This window comes from Heterocephalus glaber, unplaced genomic scaffold (assembly GCF_053883595.1).
Source record: "Heterocephalus glaber isolate CG9 unplaced genomic scaffold, H.glaber_assembly_v1.0 deba00001429, whole genome shotgun sequence".
Taxonomy (NCBI): domain Eukaryota; kingdom Metazoa; phylum Chordata; class Mammalia; order Rodentia; family Bathyergidae; genus Heterocephalus; species Heterocephalus glaber.
The window spans coordinates 24,444,863-24,470,046 of record NW_028258294.1 but is presented as its reverse complement, the minus strand read 5'-3'; the positions used below and the strand labels follow the sequence as shown (position 1 = coordinate 24,470,046).

At 37.8% G+C, this 25,184-nt stretch overlaps 1 protein-coding gene and 2 pseudogenes across 2 annotated transcripts in view; 1 reads left to right on the top strand and 2 right to left on the bottom strand.

Moving 5' to 3' along the window:
* The window catches only part of Ddx10 (DEAD-box helicase 10), a 359,979-nt gene that overhangs the window by 167,271 nt on the left and 167,524 nt on the right, over positions 1-25,184 (bottom strand). The gene's annotated exons all lie outside the window — the stretch shown is intronic.
* On the top strand, positions 3,760-6,963 carry LOC106010390 (glycoprotein-N-acetylgalactosamine 3-beta-galactosyltransferase 1 pseudogene; annotated as a pseudogene). Its single transcript, XR_015451646.1, has one exon. The product of XR_015451646.1 is annotated as a glycoprotein-N-acetylgalactosamine 3-beta-galactosyltransferase 1 pseudogene (transcript).
* LOC106010389 (lysine-specific demethylase 5A-like) overlaps positions 13,787-25,184 on the bottom strand; it is a 90,817-nt pseudogene continuing 79,419 nt past the window's right edge.

Here is a 25,184-nt window from a genome sequence, read left to right as displayed (position 1 = left end):
AAAAAAGAAAAAGCTAAGGGGAAAATACAAAAAAAGTACAGCATCAAATCATCCTCAAGATTCTGTGGCAGTTGTCTTCACAGCTGTGAAGTTGCTTCAAATAACTTGAAAGATAAAATAGCTGCTACTACCACCAGTGACAAAAATGATCATGGCTCCTATCAACAAAATATAATCAGCTAACCAACAAAATAAAGAATTCAACATTGCTGGACACCTTAGAGATTGATTACCTATTATAGGCTAAGCCACTCATGTCAAAGATATGAATATTTCTTAACATTAATAAATACTCTCCCCAAAGTTCAAATACACTTAATGACAGAAATTTTATTGGCTAAACAACAAAACCCTAGTAGAAATCATTTTAGATTTTTTTTAAAAAGCAGAAGTGCTTGCTTTGTACGCCTAATTCCTCAGTCATTCTAAGTCTAATGAACTACAATAATTCAAATACTATAATTTTATAGTATTTATTACCAATGAATATCTAAAATATGTTTGTGATATCTCTAAAACTATAACCTTAAAATTAAGAGCCACCTAATGGATTGAATGTTTTAACTTTGAAAGTGAAAATGTTTTGGAGGTTGGTTCCACATCATTGTGAAGAGAGCACTACTGGACTGCCTATTTGAAAATGGTTAAAACAGTAAATTTCATTTTATGTGCCTTCTACCAAAGTAAAATTACTACCAATAAAAGTTAAATTCCATGAAGAATATAACAGGATATCAGGTTAAAATGTTACTACAAGAACAAAATTTATCTTTGCAGAATTCCTATACAGTCCAAACTTGTTAAAACGAACTCATATGCTACAGCAACAGTTCTAAAATTGCAAAAATGTGGAAGAGGATAGAGAGCAGGTAGGCAATACATGAAAAATACACAATTGATACAAGAAGGGTTGAAGTGCTATTACAAACTGTGCTGCTATAAACATGGGTGCACATATATCGCTGTGGTATGATTCTTTTAATTCTTTGGGGAAGATACCCAGCAGGGGAATAGCTGGGTCAAATGGGACCTCTAGCCCTAGTTTTCTGAGGCATCTTCATTCTGATTTCCACAGTGGTTGCAGCAGTCTACACTCCCACCAACAGTGGTGAAGGGTTCCTTTTTCCCCACAACCCTTCCAGCGTTTGTTATTGGTTGATTTCTTGATAGCAGCCATTCTTTCTGGGGTGAGGTGGAATCTCTGTGTTATTTTCATCTGCGTCTCTTGAATGACCAGTGATGTTGAACATTTTTTCATATGTTTATTTGCTATTTGTACTTCTTTGTCTTGGAACTGTCTGTTCATTTCAGATGCCCATTTTTGGATTGGGTCTTTAAAATTCAGAAGTCTGATTTTTTGAGACTGGATAAAGAAGATGTAGTATTTTTATAAAATGGAATACTAGTCAGCCATAAAGAATGGGAAACTAGAGACATTTATAGCTAAATGGATGTACCTTGAGGCCATACTCTTTAAGTGAAATAAATAGGACACACATGTGTAAATATCAAACAGTTTCTCTGGTGTGAGAAACTGAAAGTGTAAATAAGGATCAAAATGTATAACAGATAATGTGAAATAGGAAGAAAAGGTCCAAAGGGGAAAGGGGTAGGGAAAGGAATAAATAAGAGAAAAGAAAATATGGAAACAAAGTCTTTGTAAATAGAGAGGGGTGGAGGGGTTGAAGGGAGGGCAGGGGAATGAGTAAAAAAGTAAGAACCAAGATACATCATGTAAAGGTATAAATTCCCAGTGATGACTGTCATCATTGTATACCTAAAATACACCAATAAACTTAATGAATTAAAAAAAGGATTAAAGACCCTTAAATACAAACTGAAATTACATAAAACAAGAATATTTATAAATTATATAAATAATCCTATAATGCTCTAAATAATCTTACAGAATTTTTCTTTTGAAAAAATGTCTACATTTACCCATCTCATGTTTTAAGGTTTAATGGAAGACATAGTGTAATAAATCTTGGCCATATACATACATTTGGGAATCCAAAAATTCATGAAAAAGATGAAAGTCACATCTGCCTACACTCAAATCTCAACTGCCATGATCTCCGTAGTGGACTGTTGTTGTATTAGGCCAGTCGGCAGAGTCTGCTTTCACTCTTAACCCCACTACAATAAAATTACTGTACTCTTTTGGTTTTTTTCTCCTAATAGGCTAATCTCCATGACAGGCAAAACTATTTGTACAAAATTTTATCCCAATTTATGACAGAGAGGATAGAATATAAAAATATTCAATGTTTTTGAAGGAAAAATTAGTGAATAAATTATATATGCATTATACTCATTTCTGTTTGTAACAATTATGAATTAAATTTTTTCCATACCAACTGTTTTAAATTAGAAAACCAAAGCTTAGATTAATACAGCATGGTTCAAGTTGCATAATTTTATCCAAAGTATTTGACGCTGTATACATTTTACAATGCTTAGTTGATTTCTGTTCAAATTGCCTTAATATACTGCACCATCCTCATTTCACTCCATGTTTGCTCTTTAAATTTCTATCCATTTAGAAAGAATGTTTGACAATTGGTACTGAGAAATTTGTAGTTTTCCAACTTTTTTAAAACCATGACCCACTTAGTTTGGTTTTTATATTTTATTTGGATGAAGTTTGATTAGTTTTAAAAATAAGTGCTTTCCAAATTTGAATTTTCAATACTGAAAATGCTATTTCAACTATTTATTCCTACTTCCCTTCTGATGAATATCACAGCTGTTATGGAATTTGTATGAAATACTTGTTACTTTATATCGATACTTCACAAATTGTATCTAGAAGATCACATAGAAACTCTTAAGATTTTAAAATTTTATTTATATATTTCACATTTATTATATAAATACAAAATCATGTCAATGAGTGCCTACATTTCCTATTAAGTTACTCTTTTATCAAGGCTTGATTAGCCTTTATATTATCAAGTAAACCACAAATCAACATTATTGTCTTTTCCATATGGTTCTTAAACTCATGCCCTGTTTTCTTTGCACTCCCCTAAACTGCCAACTGAATGTACAACATGAGGAAAATGGTTAATGAGTAATAGTACAATATATTGAGCAATAATACCAAACTATTCACAATTCATTTTAAATAATCTTTAATAGGCCAATATGCATATGGAAACAAAATTTTGTCTTTCATGTTTCTTTCCCCCTCTAAGCAAATGCTAAGTAAATTTGTAGTGATCTCAGCTTGATTTGGACTTCCTTTTAATTAAGGAGAAGAGTAAAGCATAACTTCTATTTGCATTCCCAACAAAAATGATCTACACAATGTTTTCTGATTGCTGGATTCTTCCTTCAGGATTCCTCGCCCCTAAATCTAGAGGATTAACTTGAAGTACTTTCCAGAAACTGCATTTCAACCTAATTAATTCTCTGAGTGTGTATACTTGCCACCGTAACTACTAATTCCTTTTTTGTTTGTTTGGTTTTGGTTTTTGATTTTTTGTAACAAAGTCTCACTAGGTAGTCCAGTCTAGCAGGAACCCATAAGTCTCTTGCCACAGTATCCCTTGTGCTGAGATTATAAGCATATACTACCATACTGAATGCCTTAAGAAAAATAACTTTCAAATATATCTCTAACACATACTTTCTACTTCTTTATATTGTTTTCCTCAGGCCCCAACCCCCTCAACCTCCATACTAAGAATTAAACTCAGAGCATTCTCACTGGGTTACATCCCCAGTATTTTTTTTTTTTTTTTTTTTTGAGACAGAATCTCACTATGTCACTAAATTGCCTGCACTGGGCTCAAAGTTTAGGATCCTCTTACCTCAGTCTCCCCAAATGCTGGGATTACAGGCATGTAATTCCTGTTTCTCTAATATTTCAGATACATATTCTCTCACCAAATCCTCATTCCAACACCCTCAACATATTTGTCTTCATTCTCTCATAAAGTTCTTGTCAAAATTAACAAATTTCTTCCTAATTTCAAAAAACTTCTTTATAGGATTTAAGCTTAATAATTCTTTAAATCCTTCATTGCCTCCAATTAATCTAAATAAAACTTAAAATTCTGTTCTTTAGCCATATTTGCCTTTGTTTTCATGCCATTTCCATACCTTCAGACTCATTCCCACCTAAGTGTCGCAATTAGCCAAATTCATCATGGTCTTAGTCTTAATGTCTTCAATGGTTCCTTTTGCCTTTTCAAACATTCATACTATAGGAACACATGAGGGAAACTGTGGATCAGCAATAGGATTTTTTTAATGTTCTCAGCTATTTAGTATTTTGTTGGGAGAACAAGGTGACACCCAGCCTAATATTCTTCATAATGATCCTCATGCAAGACATTCAGATGATAATGGACAGAATCATCTAGAAGGACAAATGAACTTCAATGCAGATTCTAGCCAACATAAAGATGAGAATACAGACATCGCTGAAAACCTGTACCAGAAAGTTAAAATTCTTTGTTGGGTTATGACGGGCCCTCAAAATCTAGAGAAAAAGGCCAAACATGTCAAAGCTACATGGGCCCAACATTGTAATAAAGTGTTACTTATGAGTTCAGAAGAAAATAAAGACTTCCCTACTGTGGGATTAAAAAACAAAGAAGGTAGGGATCAACTATACTGGAAAACAATTAAAGCTTTTCAGTATGTTCGTGACCATTATTTAGAAGATGAGGATTGGTTTATGAAAGCAGATGACGATACGTATGTCATACTAGACAATTTGAGATGGCTTCTTTCAAAATATAGCCCTGAAGAACCCATTTATTTTGGGAGAAGATTTAAGCCCTTTGTAAAGCAGGGTTACATGAGCAGAGGAGCAGGATATGTACTAAGCAAACAAGCTTTGAAGAGATATATTGATGCCTTTAAAACAGAAAAATGTACACATAGTTCTTCCATTGAAGACCTAGCACTGGGAAAATGCATGAAAGTTATGAATGTAGAAGCTGGGGATTCCAGAGATACCACAGGAAAAGAAACTTTTCATCCCTTTGTACCAGAACACCACTTAATCAAAAGTTATCTACCCAGAACCTTTTGGTACTGGAATTATAACTATTATCCTCCTGGACAGGGCCCTGGTTGCTGTTCTGATCTTGCAGTTTCTTTTCACTATGCTGATTCTACAACCATGTATGAATTAGAATACCTTGTTGATCATCTTCGTGCATATGGTTATTTGTATAGATATCAACCCGCCTTACCTGAGAACATACTAAAGGAAGTAAGTCAAGTAAACAAAAATGACGATCCAAAAGTAAAATTAGAAAACCCTTAAAAGGAACACAAATGAGCCAAGGTAAAAAGTCTGACATTGCACTAAAGAAAGACTTCTGCATTTCTGACACAGAACCTTGAAATCCCAGTGATGTATAGAAATCTTTCAAATGAACGACTGCAAACTAAAGCTTTACACAAGCTGTTAAATGTTTTTTGATACAGTAATATATAAATCTATATAAGGAACAAGTGAAGGAAAATTTCATAGTCCTCTAGTTACTTATGAGCTTAGAATATTTTCTTTGAATCACTCAAAGGGCTGTAGGTACCCATCTTGATCTGACTACAACTATCTTAAGTCATAACCTTCACAACTGCCCCCCTGAGGAACCCCTAGCTGTTCTTCCCCAGTTTCCACAGTGTACTGTAAGTAGACAAAAACATCAGCGTGATACGTGGAACATCTTTACTAGACTCTGGTGCTGTCAGTGCCAGTAATATGCCTCATATCTTTGATATTAGCTTGACATAAGCCAGGTACATTGCAGCTTAGATGAAGTCACTTTTTTCATATTACCTAAGCTCCCCTCCTTCTGACCCAAATCACAGGGATGCACTGGTGGTGTTTCCAGTAAAAAAACATACTTCTGTTCATTAAGTCCCCAATAAACTGCACTCTGCCATTCTAGATCTATCACTTTCTTTGGTCTCATACTATACTGCAGCCAGTTTAGATACACTAGAACCAGGATTTTTCAGAACAGTTGCCTAGACTACTGCATAGTGTTCTGTTTTGCTCCACACCATAGCCCCCCCCCCAAAAAAACACCCAAAGCTAATATAGTGACAAAAATCTCAGCTATTTTCACTGGTTAACAAAATTACCAAACCAGTCATATTCTGCCTTAGGAATCCAATTTTTAACCTGCCACTTTTAATAAATATTTCTACATTAGGAAGCAGGCAGCTGGAAGCAATTTAGAGAAACAGAGCCAGATACACTATTGCCTACTTTTTAGGTTTCAAAAAATGATAGAATTGATTTCATTTCCAACTTGGGTCCAAAGTGGCTGTGTCAATTCCTGTTGTCTCCTTGAACTTTTGGAATTCTTCTAGAACTTATAAATTCTGTAAGCCACATATGAAAAAAATCAGTAACATACAGAAAAGCTAATTTGTGTCATATAGCCATTGATTAACAGGGTCAGGAAGACTAAATACACACAGGAGTAACAAGGTGATAAAGAATTAAGATAGAAGACCTAAGACAGAACTAATGAAACTGTTGTAAACAATATGACACTAAAATATACTTCTCTTGGGACAACCTCTAAGTCATCTGTAGCCCTATCTTGTTCCTTCCAAGGGATACTACTGACTCAGTAAGAAGATATCAGGATTTGCTTAAACATGACACGATAATATAAAATAATATTAAACAATGTTTAAATATAGGTTTAATTAAGAATTCCAGGGCTGCACACCCTACCAAGGTCCCCAGTTTCGCGGAACACACCCCGAATAAGCCCACTGCAGACAGGCAGGTCTGTGCACGCCCTACCGAGGTCCTGAGTCACGGGGAAGACACCGAATCACCCAGCTGCAGACAGGCAGATCTGCCCATGCCCTACCGAGGTCCTGAGTCACACAGAACACGCCGAATCACCCCGCTGCAGACAGGCAGGTCTGCCCACACCCTACCGAGGTCCTGAGTCACACGAACACGCCGAATCACCCCGCTGCAGACAGGCAGGTCTGCCCACACCCTACCGAGGTCCCCAGTCGCGCGGAACACACACCGAATCAGCCCGCTGCAGACAGGCAGGTCTGTGCACGCCCTACCGAGGTCCTGAGTCACGCGGAAGACACCGAATCACCCCACTGCACACAGGCAGCCACCTGATTCCACACTACAAAAATGCAGAGGACACCAGACCACCAGACCAAGGCACTGAGTCCCACTGTTCCCGGCCCAGAGGAAGGGGCTTTTGAGCCATCGTCCCACTGATCCTGGTCCAGAGGAAGGGGTTTCCCGGCCATCATCCCTCCCGCTGCTCCTGGCCCAGAGGAAGGGGCTTCCAGGCCACCATCCCTCCCACTACTCCCAGCCCAGAGGGAGGGGCTTCTGAGCCACCATCACACTGCTCCGGGTCCAGAGGAAGGGGTTTCCCAGCCACCATCCCTCCAGCTGCTCCCAGACCACAGGAAAGGGCTTTTGGGTCACCATCCCTACTGCTGCTCCCGGCCCCTGTCCCACCTCACCCAGCTCAGAGGAGGTAATCCGAGCAGGCACTAACAGGGCCCCCCAACCCGCCCCAGTCGAAATGAGAAAGCACGTAAATAAGTCTCAAACATAGACTTGCAGATCACATACAGCAACCCCAAAGGGAAATGAGATGGAACACTCTGATACTCAACCATCTGGACCCACTGAACTGGCAACAAAAGGGGATCTGGAAAAAATGAAATCAGAAATAATTTCTCAGATAACAGGAGAAATTGTGTCCCTAGTGCAAGACATCATTCATAAATCTAGAGAGGAGCTCAGGAACATGATGGAATCCCAACATAAGAAACAAATGGAATCCATAAAACAGATGCAAATAGATTTCCAGGACATGAAAAACTCCATTAAAAGTCTACACAGCAGAATGAGCCAATGTGAGGACAGAATTTCAGATATAGAAGATAAGATTGCAATAAGTAACCAGGAAAAGAAAAATTGCTTCAAACTTATAAGGGAACATGAGAAATCAATCCAGCAGCTGCTAGATGATGCAAAAAAGAATAACATAAGACTGATTGGGCTCAATGAAGAAAAAGGAGAGAGTGCAGATGACATAAAAAATTCTCTTCACAGAAATAATGGCAGAAAACTTTCCAAGCAGGGGAAAAGAGCTTGACATACAGATAAGTGAGGCATGTAGGACTCCAAATAGGCTTGATCAAAAAAAATCTACACATAGGCATATAATTGTTAAGATTCCAGAAACACAACAGAAGAACAAAGTTCTCCAAGCAGTCAGACAAAAGAAACAAATCACATAAAAAGGAAAGCCCATCAGAATCACAGCAGACTTCTTAATGCAAACCATCAAGGCAAGAAGAGCTTGGAGTGACCTATTCCAAGCCCTAAAAGAAAACAGCTTCCAACACAGATTGATGTACCCTGCAAAACTATCTTTCAAAATGGATGGAGAAATAAGATACTTTCATGAAAAAGACCACCTTAGGAACTTTGTGAATACCGAACCAGCACTTCAAAGAATTTTACACAATAACCTAGGAACAGACATTGAGGATCACAACCCCAGGAAGCAAAGCAGAATGAACCCATCAGGCATGGCAAGAAATTAAATGTAAAGGGGGAGAACCCAACAAAAAGAAAAAGTCATGGCAATGGCAAGTCAATAAATACGTTTCAGTTATAACCATCAATGTTAATGGTCTCAATTCACCAATCAAAAGAAATAGACTGGCAGAGTGGGTCAAGGAGCAAAATCCAACAATATGCTGCATACAAGAAACACACTTAATTCGAAAGGAAACTCATAGACTGAACGTTAAAGGGTGGAAAACAATACCGCATGTGACAGGAACCCAAAAAAAAGCAGGAGTAGCTATCCTCTTGGCAGATCAAGTAGATTTCAAACCAACATTGACTAACAGAGATGAAGAAGGACACTAAATCCTTGTAAAGGGAAGAATCCAAGAGGAAGAGATGACAATCATAAATATCTATGCACCAAACAATAGTGCGCCCAACTATATAAAACAAATACTAACAGACATGAAAAGTCATATATGCACTAATACAATTGTAGTGGGGGACCTCAGCACCCCACTGTCACAAATAGATAGATCAAACAGACTAAAAATAAGTAATGAAATACTAGAACTCAATCAAACTCTTGAACAAATGAACTTAACAGATGTTTACAGAGTCTTCCACACCACAAAATCAGAATACACATTCTTCTCAGCTGCACATGGGTCATTCTCCAAAATAGACCACATACTCACACATAGAACATGTTTAAGTAAGTGCAAAGGAATTGGAGTTATTCCCTGTATATTATCAGACCATAGTGAGATGAAATTGGAGATCCATAGCAAAAGAAACTCAAAAAATTTCATAAACACATGGAAATTGAACAACACACTTCTGAATAACCAATAGGTCACAGAGGAAATTAAAGAAGAAATCAGACAGTTCCTTCAATTAAATGACAATGACAATACAACATATTGGCATCTATGGGACACAGTGAAAGCAGTCTTACGAGGGAAATTCATAGTGGTGAATAAGCATATTAGGAAAACAGAGCAAGCCAAATTAAACAACCTGATGCTGAACCTCAAGTTTCTAGAAGAAGAAGAGCAGGACAATCCCAAAGGTCATACAAGGGAGGAAATTATAAAGATCAGAGGAGAAATCAATGCAATGGAGACTAAGAGAATGATACAAAAAAATCAATGAAGCCAAGAGTTGGTTCTTTGAAAGAATCAACAAAATTGACAAACCTTTAGACAACCTTATCAGAAAAAGGAAAGAAAAGGCCCAAATCCATGCAATTAGGAATGAAAAGGGTGAAATTACAACAGACCCAGAAGAAATCCAGAGGATCATCAACACCTACTTCCAGGACCTATACGCCAATAAGATGGACAACACAGAAGAAATGGACAGATTCCTAGATACATATGAATTACCAAAGTTGAAGGAAGAAGACCTAAAAATTCTGAACAACCCAATATCAACCAATGAAATTGAAAATGTAATTAAAAACTTATCAACTAAGAAAAGCCTGGGCCCTGATGGCTTCACTGCTGAATTCTACAAGACATTTAGAGAGGAACTGCTGCCACTACTCTTTAAACTCTTCAATGAAATTAAAAAGGGAAGCAATACTCCCAAATTCATTCCTGGAAGCAAGCATCACCTTGATTCCCAAAGCAGAGAAAGACCCAACCAAAAAAGAGAACTATAGGCCAATATCACTAATGAACATAAATGCAAAAATCCTTAATAATATACTGGCAAACAGATGCAGAAGATCATCAAGAAGATCATACACCCTGATCGAGTGGGATTCATCCCAGGGATTCAGGGATGGTTCAATATATGCAAATCAATCAATGTAATACACTATATCAATAGAGCCAAGGACAAAAAACCATATGATTATCTCCATAGATGCAGAAAAAGCATTTGACAAAATCCAACATGCATTTATGATAAAAAAAAAAACCTACAAAAAATTGGAATAGATGGTCTCTACCTCAAACTGATAGAAGCCATCTATGAAAATCCAACAGCCAATATCATACTAAATGGTCAAAAACTGAAATCCTTCACACTAAAAGCAGGAACAAGACAAGGATGTCCACTATCACCACTCTTGTTCAATATAGTTCTGGAAACAATAGCCATGGCAATTAGACAAGAGAAAGAAATAAAAGGAATAAATATAGGAAACGAAGAAGTCAAATTGTCATTATTTGCAGATGACATGATACTCTATATAGAAGACCCCAAGAACTCCACCAAAAGTCTTCTAGACTTAATAACCAAATTCAGTCAAGTAGCTGGTTACAAGGTCAACACACAAAAATCAATAGTTTTCCTCTACACCAATAACAGACTCACTGAGAGAGAAATAGGGCAAATAATTCCTTTCACAATAGCATCCAAAAAACTGAAATAACTAGGAATCCACCTAACGAAAGAAATCAGAGACCTCTTCTCTGAAAACTATGGCACTCTGAAAAGAGAGATGGAAGATGATATCAGAAAATGGACAGACATCCCCTGCTCCTGGGTAGGAAGGATTAATAGAGTGAAAATGGCCATACTTCCAAAACTGCTATATAGATTCAATGCAATTCCAATTGAGATCCCAGCAGCATACTTCATATACCTCCAGAAAACAATCCAAAAATTCATTTGGAACAAGAAGAGACCCAGAATAGCAAAAGCAATTCTAGGTAACAGAGACATGGCAGGGGGTATCACAGTCCCCAACCTGCAACTATACTACAAACCTACTGTGATTAAAACAGCATGGTACTGGCAAAGAAACAGACCTGAGGACCAGTGGAACAGATTAGAAGATGCAGAAACAACGCCAGATGCACTCAGCCACCTCATCTTCGACAAAGGAGCTAAACACCCTCACTGGAGGAAAGATAACCTCTTTAATAAATGGTGCTGGAAAAATTGGGCTTCAACTTGCCAAAGATTAAAACTAGACCTGTATCTCTCACCATGCACTAAACTAAAATCAAAATGGATTAAAGATCTAAATATTAAAATAGAAACCCTGAACCAGCTGGAACAGAGGTTAGGTAGAACCCTTGAAGACATCAGTGTAGGAAAAGATTTTATAAACAAAACCTCAGTTGCCCATGAACTAGCACAAACAATCAACAAATGGGATCTCTTCTTATTAAAAAGCTTCTGCACAGCAAGAGAAACCACCAGCAGTGTGAAGAGACAACCCACAATGTGGGAAAAAATCTTCACCTGCTTTTCCTCAGAAAAAGGTCTACTATCTCAAATCTATAAAGACCTTAAAAAGATCAGACCTCCCAAATTTAAAGACCCAATCCAAAAATGGGCATCTGAAAGGAACAGACATTTCTCAGACAAAGAAGTAGAAATAGCAAATAAATACATGAAAAAATGTTCAACATCACTGGTCATTCGAGAGATGCAAATGAAAACAATGCTGAGATTCCACTTCACTCCAGAAAGAATGGCTGCTATCATGAAATCAACCAATAACAAATGCTGGTGGGGCTGTGGGGAAAGAGGAACCCTGCTCCACTGCTGGTGGGAGTGTAGACTGGTGCAACCACTGTGGAAATCAGGATGGAGATACCTCAAAGAACTAGGACTGGAAGTCCCATTTGACCCCGCTATTCCACTGCTGGGCATCTTCCCCAAAGAATTAAAAGAATCATACCACAGTGATATATGTGCACCCATGTTCATAGCAGTGCAGCTTGTAATAGCTAAAACTTGGAAACAGCCCAAATGCCCATCAACTGGAGACTGGATAAAGAAAATGTGGTTTTTTTTATAAAATGGAGTACTACTCAGCCATAAAAAATGAGAAATTAGAGACATTTATAGCTAAGTGGATGCACATTGAGGCAATACTCTTAAGTGAAATAAATAGGACACACATGTGTAAATACAGAATAGTTTCTCTGGTGTGAGAAACTGAAAGTGTAAATAAGGACTAAATGTATAATAGGTAATGTGAAATAGGAAGAAAAGGGGGAAAGGGAAAGGAAGTGGGAGGGCTAGGGGAAAGGATAGAAGGGAATGGGATTAATATGAGAAAATGGAAAAATAGGAACAAAATCTTTGTAAATAGGGAGGACTGGAGGGGTTGAAGGGAGGGCTGGGCAAGGGTGAAAAATAAGAACCAAGAGAGACTATGTAAAGGTGCAAATTTCCAATGATGAATGTCATTATATTGTATACCTAAAATGTACCAATTATTAGAATGAATAGTCAATAATGTAAAATAGGAAGAAAAGGTCCAAAGGGGTAGGGGTAGTGGGAGGGGCAGGGGAAAGGAGAAAATGATGAGAAATGGAAAAAATGGAAATAAAGTCTTTGTAAATAGGGAAGGGTGGAGGGCGTGAAGGGAAGGCTAGGAATGGGGAAAAAATAAGAACCAAGATGCATTATATAAAGGTACAATTCCCAATGAGAAATGTAATTGTGTTGTATATCTACAATGTACCAATAAAAGAATTTAATATAAAAAAAAAAAAAAAAAAGAATTCCAGGGCTAAGGATTTAGCTCAGTGGTTCCACTGCCTGCCTTGCAAGCACAGGACCCAAGTTCGATCCCCTGTACCAAAAAAAAACAACAAGAATTCCAGAGTTGGATCCTGCCCCTATAAGAAAAACAAATTATTTGTCAGTTTGATGAGTGTGATCTAAAGCAGAGTTTCTATAAATTAATTCACCATAAAAGCCTAATAAGCAAATGCCATATAATACTAGCTATTTGATGAACCACCAGTTTTTAAAAGTATTTCCAAATATGTACATTCATGTACACTCTAGATTACAGAAACAGAATTTCTATATTATTTAAAGCCTTCAAAAAGAACTGTAATTATGAAAGTAAGATATACTCTAACCTTAAAATTGGTTTAGAAACTGGTTAGTTAGCCATTTTTGACATAGTATTTTAAGGCTTGTAAGGGGTGTTAAAGTCATCCTTGAAGATTCCCAAAGTAAGGTAATCTCTGCTACTACTTTAGGAAGTCGAGCCGGGTATGGTGGCACACACCTGTAATCCTAACACTCAGGAAGCTCAGGACCACTGTTAGTTCGAGGCCAGCCTGGGCTACACAGTGAGTTCAAGGCCAGCCTGAACTACACAGTGAGGCCTGTCTCAAAAACAAAACAAAAAGTCAAAGGCCTGCATATACATGTAATACATTTTTACATAATGTGCTAGGATGATTTCGAATTATTCAATATAGATATTCTTAAAAAGATACCATTTATAAAATGGTGGTATGCAAAGTCAAATAATGGTGATTTAAAATACTGTCATTATTAAACACACACTTCCCTAGGATGAAGAATTTTCCAAGATCACCCAGAGAAATACCACCACACACAGCTGGGAGTGAACACGTGCAAGTGAAGGTATGCATGCACATGCACATATGCACACACTGGTGGATGTCAAGTGAAACTTTCAGGATCACACAGCCAGTATGAGCAAAGCCAGGACTAGAAAGCCAAATTATCTGAAAAAAACAAAAGCTAGTATTTGTTCCTCTCTTGATACCACATACAATTACAGTATTTCAGATGGGAACATCTCCAGCCTAGATTTTTCTCTGAGAATCATTGTTTTCCTAAACAATTCTGAGAGATCTCATAAAATGAAAAATTAAGTACAGATATTTTCTTTAAAATAAGTCCTTCAAGGAATTAACTTAAAATATTTTTTTCATTGGACCACAGGTAAGACTCTAAATCTAACCTCTAATACCTTTTCTCTCAAAAGCATAGGCATCTCATAAAAGAAACAAAATAGAATTTTATCCCTCATACTGTATACTCCTTTGTTCTTCTTTCAACCCTCACAAAGTACACTATATGTTAAGCCTAGAGCCATTAATGTCATTCCCATTTGTCTCCCATAGCACTTAATTATTTTAAAAAGCTTGATAGCCACAGGTAAGTGCAGACAGATTCATGATAATTAGTTCATTTTGCTGCTACCTTCAAACGAGTTCCTGATAGTAAATTAGTCACATCAAACTGTACAATACTAAGGAAGTATAACTTACACTAAAACTAATGAAAAAAATCATAATTCCCAAAGAATTTAAATGATATTTTTACTAGTCCCCAAGTTCTACACAATAGATTGCCAAAATTAACTTTTTTAAAAAAATCATTTTTCTCCCTACTATCTTGTACAGACTAGAAAATGGAGAAGCAATGAACAAGCTCAAAATTCATCCTCCAAAGCAGATTTATGTTAATATTCACCAGTGGATATCTTTCAAGACTTCTTGTCATCCCCTAACCTCAGCCTTTTGGTGATATTTCTTGTGGTATTTCTAACTCTATTGTATTTTTAAGAGATTCTTCAACTTCATTCCTTTTAGACACTCAACTCACTAAAAGTTATGGACATGGTCACACTTACTCTCTAATTCTTGGAGCAAGCACATATAGTGAGCCTATCAATAATTACTTGTGGAGCTGAGTTTAGCCTGAACTAATCAAGACCAATTTTCTTTGAAAATACTAGAAGTCTCTGATACACATTCTACTCTTACAGAGTCTCATATTAACTTGCTTCAGTAACACAGAAACAAACATAATATTTCACATTTCATTTGACAATTATTTGTTGATAAAATGAATTCACTGACCATGAGGCAAAAAGTGTGATCTAAGAAGCAGAACTTTCTGAAAATGACCTCGGGAGTCACTTTGGGTTGAAAAGACAGTGAGTTTTCATAACTCAATAATCATTCCACCATGACCTTCTCCCAACAAGAGGCTGCAACCATGCTCAGCTTCTGTGTGTGTGTACGTGTGTGTGTGTGTGTGTGTGTGTGTGTGTGTGTTCATTCATTCATTCTGAAGATTGAACCCAAGGCCTTTCCACTGAGCTACATCCCAGACTTTCTTTATTTTGAGACAGGTTCTCACTGAACTCCCAAGGCTTGACTCGAACTTGAGATCTTTCTGCTTTAGCCTTTCAGAGTGCTGGGATTATGAGTGTGTACCACCATGCCTGGCCATGCTTAGCTTCTGACAGAACCATAACTTCCTCCCTCACCAGGGCAAACCCAATCTCCCAAGGGCACCAAGTCACTACACACCAAACAACTGAGTTTCTCAGAAGACTACAGAAATCTACAACTATCATGTCTGGTTCTCAAGTAGTCTGTGTGATTGAACATTAATAATACTGATCTCCTACTTGTTCTATAAGAAGAGAGAACAGGAGATAGGAAACAACAACTATGAAGAAAAAGTCTATACTGTGCCCAAACATGTTGCCAAAACTCTAGCACTGTTCCTTGACCCAATATAGCTTACTCCTTAATCCATGCCTATGACACTGTACAATTTGCCCTAAGGTCTGATGCATGTCCAATGTCAATCCAGGTCATACTTCACTGCAAATCAAGCAACTAAATTCCTCTATAAAATTGTAGTTAGTACAGATGCCATATATCAGACATATACCAGACTATATGTTTTTTATTTCATTTACTTATCACAACTGCCCTTTGGAGGAATTTCCTGTATCCGCCAAATGATTAAACAATTATTCATCTAAAAGGGACAGGGGCAAAAATAAATAAATAATAAATGGGACAGGGGCAGACACTAAATGCAGGTCTATCAAACTTCAAAATTTGTATTCTTAGATTTGTTTGTACCACAGATGGCACAAGCTGCCCACTGGGACAGTCATGCATGTACAACCAGTGGTACAACTGAAGAGAACGGGTTAAACAATTATATCAAAAGAAAAGAATATGGAAAACTACTCTCTATCAATTTTTTTTCCATTTTAAAAATGGATTTACTAAAACAACTTTATCACGCAGAGGTACTACAACCCCACATTCTCTTATGAAGTCATGTTATTATTCCACAGCATTTGCTGGGGGTCATGTTCAGATGTTGCCATGTTGGGAACAGAAGATACTGAGTCACAGCTGCAAGGCAAGAAGCTGATATTTGCTGGTCTTGCTCAAAGTCATGCCTAAAGCCAAATGGTGTGTGGAATACTTGGGAATGAAGGTTTACAAAAAAGTATACAGGCTGTGGCTCAGAAAGACATTCTGGAATTCTTTTTCTTTGTTTTTTTTTAAGAAACTTGGATCCATGTACCTGCTCTTCTCTAAAATGTAGACCCAAGACAGTTAAACTTCTCAAAGCCAAAAAAAAAAAGGCTTTTTGCCTTGAAATGAGGAAAAACTCTTCTTCAGTATAGTCATCCTCCTGATTAGAAAAGTAAGGTGATCTGCCAGAGATGGTGCAAGGGTCTCTTATTTGGGATTTTCTTCTTGGTACAAACAAGCATAAGCTGCTGAGTCTACAGACTGGGCTACTCTCCCATTATTTCTAAGAATAACTTTTGTCTGTTCCTTATAGTTATATTGATAGGGCATTAAAGGGCAAGTAATACTGGAAGGAAAGTTGTACTCTGATTCCTCTCCAATTATCCCAACTAAGGAGATTCAAGCAATCAGCACCTTCAGATGGTGGTGGTGCTAGGTTATAAGACTCTAATATCAGCTGGCCTTAAGCCACATCCTACATCCCCTGCTAGCACACCCATGTATTAATGCCAACCAGACACCTGTGAGCTCCATCAAGTATCTAGCCTCAATCCAGTAACCATATTCAAAGGAGATATGAGTTGAAATACTGGCTGCTGTTCCAAAGAAGACATCCTCTTCATAGTTGTGCTGATAGAGAATGTAGCCCACACAGTTCATGCAAAGGGGAAGCTAGCACTAAGAGGAATTTCTCTGAAGGCCATTCATCTTTGGAAGCAACATTCTGAGTGGATCTCAATCACTGTACTTTATAGCTAAGGTCTCAACATGGTCCATTCCCTCCATGTCCCAAACTAACCAAGTATCTGCTAGCTGGTTTCTTTAAGATCTTCTACTGTAGCTCATTATGAAGCAAGAAGGTGGTGTGTGACCTGGGCTATCTAGCCCCTGCTTCTTTGCTCAGTTTATACAGATGTAATCTTGGTTTTCAGCCATTTCTGGAGATACACCCACACAAACTTGATGAAAACACTCATCACAGCCACCATCACATCGTATCCAGTCTACCCTGTCCTTACAGGGCCTTTGGCAGTTCTGTGCTGCACACACAGCATTCACATCATCAGATTCCTCTGCTCCTGACCAATCATACTTGGAAGGAATGTCCAGCACTTTTTTCTCTCTTTTCTTCTCAGTACTCTCTTTCACAAGTTCAACTTTGGCAGCGGCAGCCTTTTCCTTCTTTTTCTTTCTTTCTTCTTCTTTTGCTAGTTTCTTGGCCAATTTGTTCCGCTCCTTTGATTGTTAAGCATTTAATTTTAATTTCTTCTTTTTGGGTTTGTCCCTTTTCTTTAGCTCCTTGGATTTCTGTTTTCCTTCTCCAAAAAGCTGTTCTACCTTTTCAAGCTTCTGTTTCCGTTTCTTCTCTGAAGGGTCTTTTCCCTTCATTTTTAATGGTTTCTCTTCCATGCTATCATCCTCCATGATATGTAGGAATCAATCTTCTGAGGGAGGGTGTGTGGCCTGCACAGTCGGCCATATGTGTTGCATCTCATCCAGAAACACTTCCAGGAAGTCTCCAACCATCACGAGCTGGGCTTTAGCTCCAGGTGACAATCCCAACATTGCAGGTTCCAAACTTCAAGAAGCCAAAGGGCTCTTCCAAGGTTATTTCCTTGGGGTGCTAGTACCTTGAGAACAACTTTTAGAAGCAGAAGAATAAGCACGTTCTGCACAGAATTAAGGTGCTGTCCACATATGAGTTACCACTTCCTCTGACTTGATAGGAATTTCCTCATCACAAAAGAGATTGGATTCCAGACTACCAGAGGTCCTCACAGTCTGTGTCCTTCATGTCATAGCCATGTGTCTCCTGAATGTCCTCATCAAAATCTATTTCTTCATCATCATAGTCCATTGTTTGTCAAGGAAAAGATGATACACTGCTCACCTTGCAGTTAAAAGCAGACTGTTGAAAACTAGATAAGTATCCCTGCTAAGTCTGGATTGGCAGCTGCTTTTTGGAGTTCTGCACTGATGATTTTTTCAGTTTTTTCTCATGCTGCCTGTTTAACCATCCACTGGCTTATTAGCACAGATAGTCTGGCCAGGGCAGATGACAGTTCATCTGTGGCTAAGGCCTGCTGGGCTCTCTCCTGCCAACTCATGGCATGCTCTGTCAAACACTGAAGGGCCTCTCCTTCAGGCAACCATACAGGCAACTTCGGAAGGGATACCAGCAGTGACAGTATAGTCTCTGGCCTGGGCCTTCGAGACCAAATACAAAAGGGATAAAGGAGTTTAACTTCGCTAGCCTGTCAGCTGGATCCTTTCTTCTGGGAACTTGGTTTAGGAAGGCGAACACAGTTGTTTATGGAACCAGTCTTTGCAGAGCTCACACTGTAGCATGAACCCACCGGCTGTCATACGGCAAATACAAAACTTTACTTCTATGTGGTCCACCATGGTTATCTTGGCTAGGCTGGCTGCTCTCAGGGAATGCATGGGCTTCAATCTCTTTTTGCTCTTGTTCTTTGAATACTGCCACCACCATGGCTGCATCTCTGATTTCCTCCAGTCTCTCCTTCAAATCACTCAAAAGCTCAAGGTCTACATCCTTTTCTTTTTTTTTTTCTATTAGTTCTTCTGCTTTTTTCCTTCTGTTTTTACCACTCCCATATATACCAATGTCAGTCCAAGGACACAACACTTGTAACAATGTATGGCTGGAGTTCTTCTGAAGAAAGGTCCACCCTGTCCATTCTCTCCAGGCCCAAGCTGCTGCCACCTGTGATTCTACCTGTGGCAGAGCATCAAGTCACATAGGGATAGGGCACCTTTTAGCAGATAAGTTTTCAAGCTGCTCCAAGTAAGCATAGTTGCTGCTACTCTGAATAGCTTCCACTTTTGCTGTCCACTCTTGAGCCTTTTGTAAGGCTTCTTTCAGGAACAATACATTGGGTAGAAAAGCTGGAATGTTTTTGGCTTCGTTGACAATGCTTTCTAAACTTGCCACACTGTGTTGAGGTCTTGCCTGTAGGCAGAACTTAGCCTTTTCTTCACATTGTTCAGAGACTGTAAGGAGCTCCTTTAGCTCAGCCATTGCTTTCTTCACGGCATGGTGGAATGCCAATCCTACTCCAGAGTCAATCAGTTTTTTCATGATATCCAAAGTGACTTGCTGTAGATCTGAGAGGGTCAATCTTACTTCATCCAACCACCAAGCCTGCTGTAGCTCTTGCTTCAGTCAAGGTAATTAGCTCTACATAGACTAGAGCCCATGCCTATCAATATCTGGAGTTTGGAAGAATCCGGAGTTTCATCCATCATTGCTTCATGAGCTCGTTCATGGAACTCTTCCACATCATCAAGTAGATTCTTTACTTGTCGAGCTTGGCTGATAACGCATGGAAGACTAAAAAGTTGTTGGACAAAGGCCTTCAATTCTTCTACTGTCAGCTTGGTCCGAGTTCTCCCAATAACGGTCTGCCTGTGTTCCTGGTTTTTGCTCAGAAGCAGCTGGGCCACAGAAGCACAAGTTTCAGCTGCTTTTACAGCATCCTTGAGCTTTTGAAAGAGATCATTTTCTGGATATTTCCTATCCTCAGCATCATCCAGCATTACTCACAATTGAATCAAATCTTACTTGTGGTTGAAATTAGCAGATAATGTTTCTGTAACATGACTGACCCAAGTGTCATAGAGTTGTGCCCTGACTTTTACACGATAAAGAAGTGAAAGGAGATCTTCTAAAAGGTAGCAATATCTAAGACATTTCTTCTGCATGGGGCAGGGGCACAGATCAGTTGGATGGTAGAGACATACAAGCCGCTCAGGATTACAGGAGCATGTGAAAGCAGAGAGAAAACACGTGGTTCTACATGCTGAACACTGTCACTCATCATCTGGAACAAGTTCAAACACTTCTTCTTCTGACATCAGGACACCCATTTGTACAATAGGCTCCCTTAATTTTGTTTCTGCTTCAGTCATGAGAGTCAATTCTTTGCAATCCATAGCAGCCAGCCCCACATCTAAGCATTTTGGGTCTGCTGCCACCCTGAAAATGAGTTCTTCATGTCAAAAAACACAATGGCACCTTAGGCATCAGTAATGATTTACACACTGACGTCCAGTCAGCAGTACAGAATTTCACAGCTTCAGCAAAGTTGTACCTCTGGTTAAATCCAGAATGACAGGAACAAGGAAATGTCACAACAAATTCACCCGAACACTCATTGGTCCTGTACACAGTCACATCATGCTCCATTAGCACATTGGGGTTCATGATGTTGACTAATTGATGTAGCAGATCAGGCTGAGACTCAAATAACTCAGGGGCCAGCTCCCTCATCACCTCTTTAAGTTGTTCTGAAGCATGAGATGGTACACCATACAATGTCTTTGGCTCGCCCCAATGCAAGTAATGAATGGAATAACTCCAGTGATCTTTAATGTGCCAGCAAAAAGAAGACAAACACATTCCCACATAGAGCCATGGCACCTTCATACCAGAAATATCTACATTAATGTGTGCAAGAACACACTGGTCCAGGACAGGCATGTTATTCAAATTCCAACCAAAAAGTGCACATTCCTCTTCTTCAGGCAACATCTTTCTCCGACCATCCTTCACAGGAAATCCACTTCCAAAGTCTTTTGAGGAAATATCAGCTCCATACTCTACAATAACATCTTCTTCAATGCTGCTAACCAGCCATCAGAATTCCTTTTCTACTAGTTCTGTGGGAACCATATAGACTGGCATATTGAAATAATCAGACTTAATCTGCCATCTCTCCAAAAGCTCTGAAGTATACAGAGAAGAGGGAGAAGAGGGGGAAAAAACCTCTCTATTTACCTTTAAAAATGTATATATGTTGTTTCCAAACAAAATAGACAACTAATACTGGTCAAAATCCCAATCTAATTTTTTTTTCAATATCCAGTATCAACCTGGAAAGGTCTATGCTGGTACCAAAAACAAAATAAATTAAATTTTCCTCCATCACTCTAGAAAAAACACAATAGTAATTACAGACAGGTGAAATAAAGTTAGAAGGAAAATGATCAGCAAAAGTAATAAAGAGTTTGGTGATAAGCTTCAAGGACAATTGTGAGCCAAAAGATAGCATGTATAGAACAAAAGAGACAAAGAGAAAGACAGCTGTGCAAAGTTAAGACAGTTACAATGATAAAAGGAGACAATCAGAAAACAAAATCACAGTAAAGGATGGAACAGTGAGGGGAAAAAGTCTGTGAAAACAAACTTCCATCATGATTAGCGTTGTACAGCAACAACATTGTACCATCCCACCAAATACTTCCCCCAACAGACTCTTACACTGCCACCTCTAAATCATGAAAATAACTTAGGCCAACAGTGGAAAACTTTGAGAATTTCTTAAACTGATATCAAAAAGATGCAAAATAATGACTATCATCTTTCAAATATCTTCCCTGTTACACAATGTTCAAGATACAAAACTAGAAATGCTAAGTCCAAAAACAGAGTATACTGGAACACAAAATGAGTATCTGGTACAAAAGTGTGATCATTTTCAGATTAGTATGTCATAAATGACCACTACTTTCTACAACTGTTTCTTTTTCCAAATACTTCAATTATTTAAACTATATAATAATTTGAAGGATTTGATTCCTTAATAAATAAAAGCATTAAATAATAATGATCTTAATAAATTATGTATCTCAAATAATTCTAAAGATATTCAACTTTAATCAAATGAAGTAAACAGGCTGAAATGATAAAAGCTCTATTAAAATGCACTTAATTCTCCACTAGTATATCAACATGACTAACAGTTATGATACTATAAAACTCATAATTTGCCTCATTAATTCCAAATCTATGACGTTACAGTCAAATCTTCCTAATGGAGACCACAGATTACTACAGAGTAAAATAATTCAAATAGTCATTAATATCATTTTATTGAAGCACCTTCAGGAAGCCTCAATAGATTAAAGGCACATTTTATGGCTAATTTTCAACTTACCTTGGAATGAGCTATTCATTCTGGGAATAATGACTAAACTGCCTCTCATTGTTCTGTCACTTAAAAAAGAAAAACACCATGATAATTGGGTTAAAATAAGCCGTACCTTACTCCTAAGTTTGCATCCATATTGGTATAGGGCAAGAGGGACCCAGAAAAGGAGGAAACGACAATGTATGTGATGTGAGTATATGATTACTTTCCAGAGAGTTACCTTCCAAGCACTACCATGGCATCTTCCCCTAGTTTACTTTGAAGATAAACATTAAGAATTGTCCTATAAAATTTACTACTTTATTTGTAGAAGTTAAAATGCTGGGAAGTGCTTTTCTGGAGTAAAAGAAATTTTCTCCTCACAATTCATTTTGACTTCAGAACCAAATTCCTAATCTATATTTTAAAAGCATATAAAATCTTCCATGACATGCATATTAAATTTCTTGCCAGTCATTTCTATCATATTTTGCACACCCTGATGATTTCTATTTTAATACTTAAATGTATTTTTAAGTTATATCAAATTCCCTTTGGAATTAGGGGGAAAGATAGAAATTAAAAAGGAATTATTAATTTATTCAATATTTAGTAGTTACCATATTCCATGTGTTAGTTTTCCATTACTATCGCTTCTCGGCCTTTTGGCTAAGATCAAGTGTAGTTTTCCATTACTGTAACAAATGTCTGAGAGTAAGAGAAAAGGTTTAATGATTAGCAAAGTTTTGAAGGTTTCGGTCTATGACATATTGGCTCTGCAGCACATGATGGCAGGAGCACATGATAAAGCAAAGCTGGTCACTCCATGGTGACCAGGAAGCAAAGACAAAGAGGAAGAGACTGGCATCATACAATCCTGTTTGAAGGCACACCACCCAGTGACCTAACACTTGCCACTGGTTCCCCACTTTATAATGGTTCCACAAGTTTCCAACAGCACTACAGGCTAGGGAGTAACCCTTAAACCCACAGGGCTTTAAGAAACATCTATTCAACCATGGCATTCCAAGTTCTATCGTAGGCACTTAGGATACACTGGAGCTTGAATCCTAGTGAGAAGATAAACACACATGGTAAATATGTCAAGAATCTTTCAGTGCTCAAGACAAAGATAGAGTAAGGGGCTACAAAGTGAACATAATGTAATAGTTTTAGATAGAGAAAGCCTCTGTAAACAAGGGGTACTTGAGCAAAAATATAAAAGAAATGAAAGCGGAAGTCATGCAGTGATCTCAATAACATTCCAGGTAGAAGAAAATAGTACATAAAAAAACTTAGAAATGGAAATAGGTTTGTACTTTTCAAGAATCAAAAAGTTTGTAGGGTGTCAACAAGAGTAAGATGGAGGACAGTAAGACAAAAAAGTCAGACACACAGCAAGATTCTGGGTTAAGCCTATAAACATAGTAAAGAGTTGGATTTCACCTAGAATATAACAGAATACAAGTTTTGAGTAAGACATATGACATAACCTCATTTATTTGTTTTGCTTAAGCTACTGGATCATAGACTCTATAAGTGCAAGGAGGAATAAAAAAGAAAACCAAGCCAGGTGTGGTAGTACACACCTGCAATCCCAACACTCTGGGAGGCTGAGGTAGGAGGATTGCACATTCAAGACCAGCCTAGGCTATGTAAAGAGTTTGTGGCCAGCCTGGACCGCACCAAGACCTTTTCTCATTCATAAACAAACAAACAGTTATTCTATTGGTTTATATGCAAGATGACAGAAGGTTTGAAGATGAAGTAGGGCAGTAAGTAAAAGAATAAGGTAGTAACTAGATATATTTTGAAGAAGAGTAAACAAGATTCCATAACAAAATAGGAGCAAGAGGTAAAAGATTTTGAGACAACTTACAGGCTCTTGATCTAAGTGACACAATGCTGTTAAACATCCTGGTGGGCCGGGGATTTAGCTCAGTGGTTCCGACGCCTGCCTCGCAAGCTCAAGGTCCCGAGTTCGATCCCCGGTACCAAAAAAAAAAAAAAAAAAAAAAATCCTGGAGACATTAAACAACATGTTAAAGTGTTCTAGACATATATTGACATCTATCAGGATTTGACTTTTGAAGTGAAAGAACTTACCAAATTTGCCTAGAGAGCATAGATAGATGGAAAGGAGAATATAAAGCAAAGCATTGGAGTACTCCATCATTTAAAGATGGGAAAAGGAGGAACTAGCTAAGACAATAAGGAAAGAACAAATAGTTCAGGCAGGAACATATAGTGTGCCAAAATCCAGGATAGGAAGACATTCCTTTAAAATTTTGCTGATATGCTAATTAAGAGAATCCTAATAGTTGATTCTTGAATTTAGCAAAAGTGGAATTGTCGACCTTTGCAAGCAAAGTTTCAACAGATTGGCAGGGGCAAAAGTCTGACCAGAATTGATTCAAAAGAAAATATGACATGAGGCGGTGTAAATATATGTGTAAATACATGCTACTTACTCTTCAAGGAAATCTCTTCCTCATCCTCTATTACAGTAAAGGTCCAGAATTGAGTCTCCTATTATTGGAACTGAAGTTCAGCTACATAATGAATTACTTTTTAAATACATTATATTGAATACCTAATAACTAGGGTTTTTTTTTTTACATTTTCCAGGAAATAATTAAGGATTATAAAGAATTCTCATTA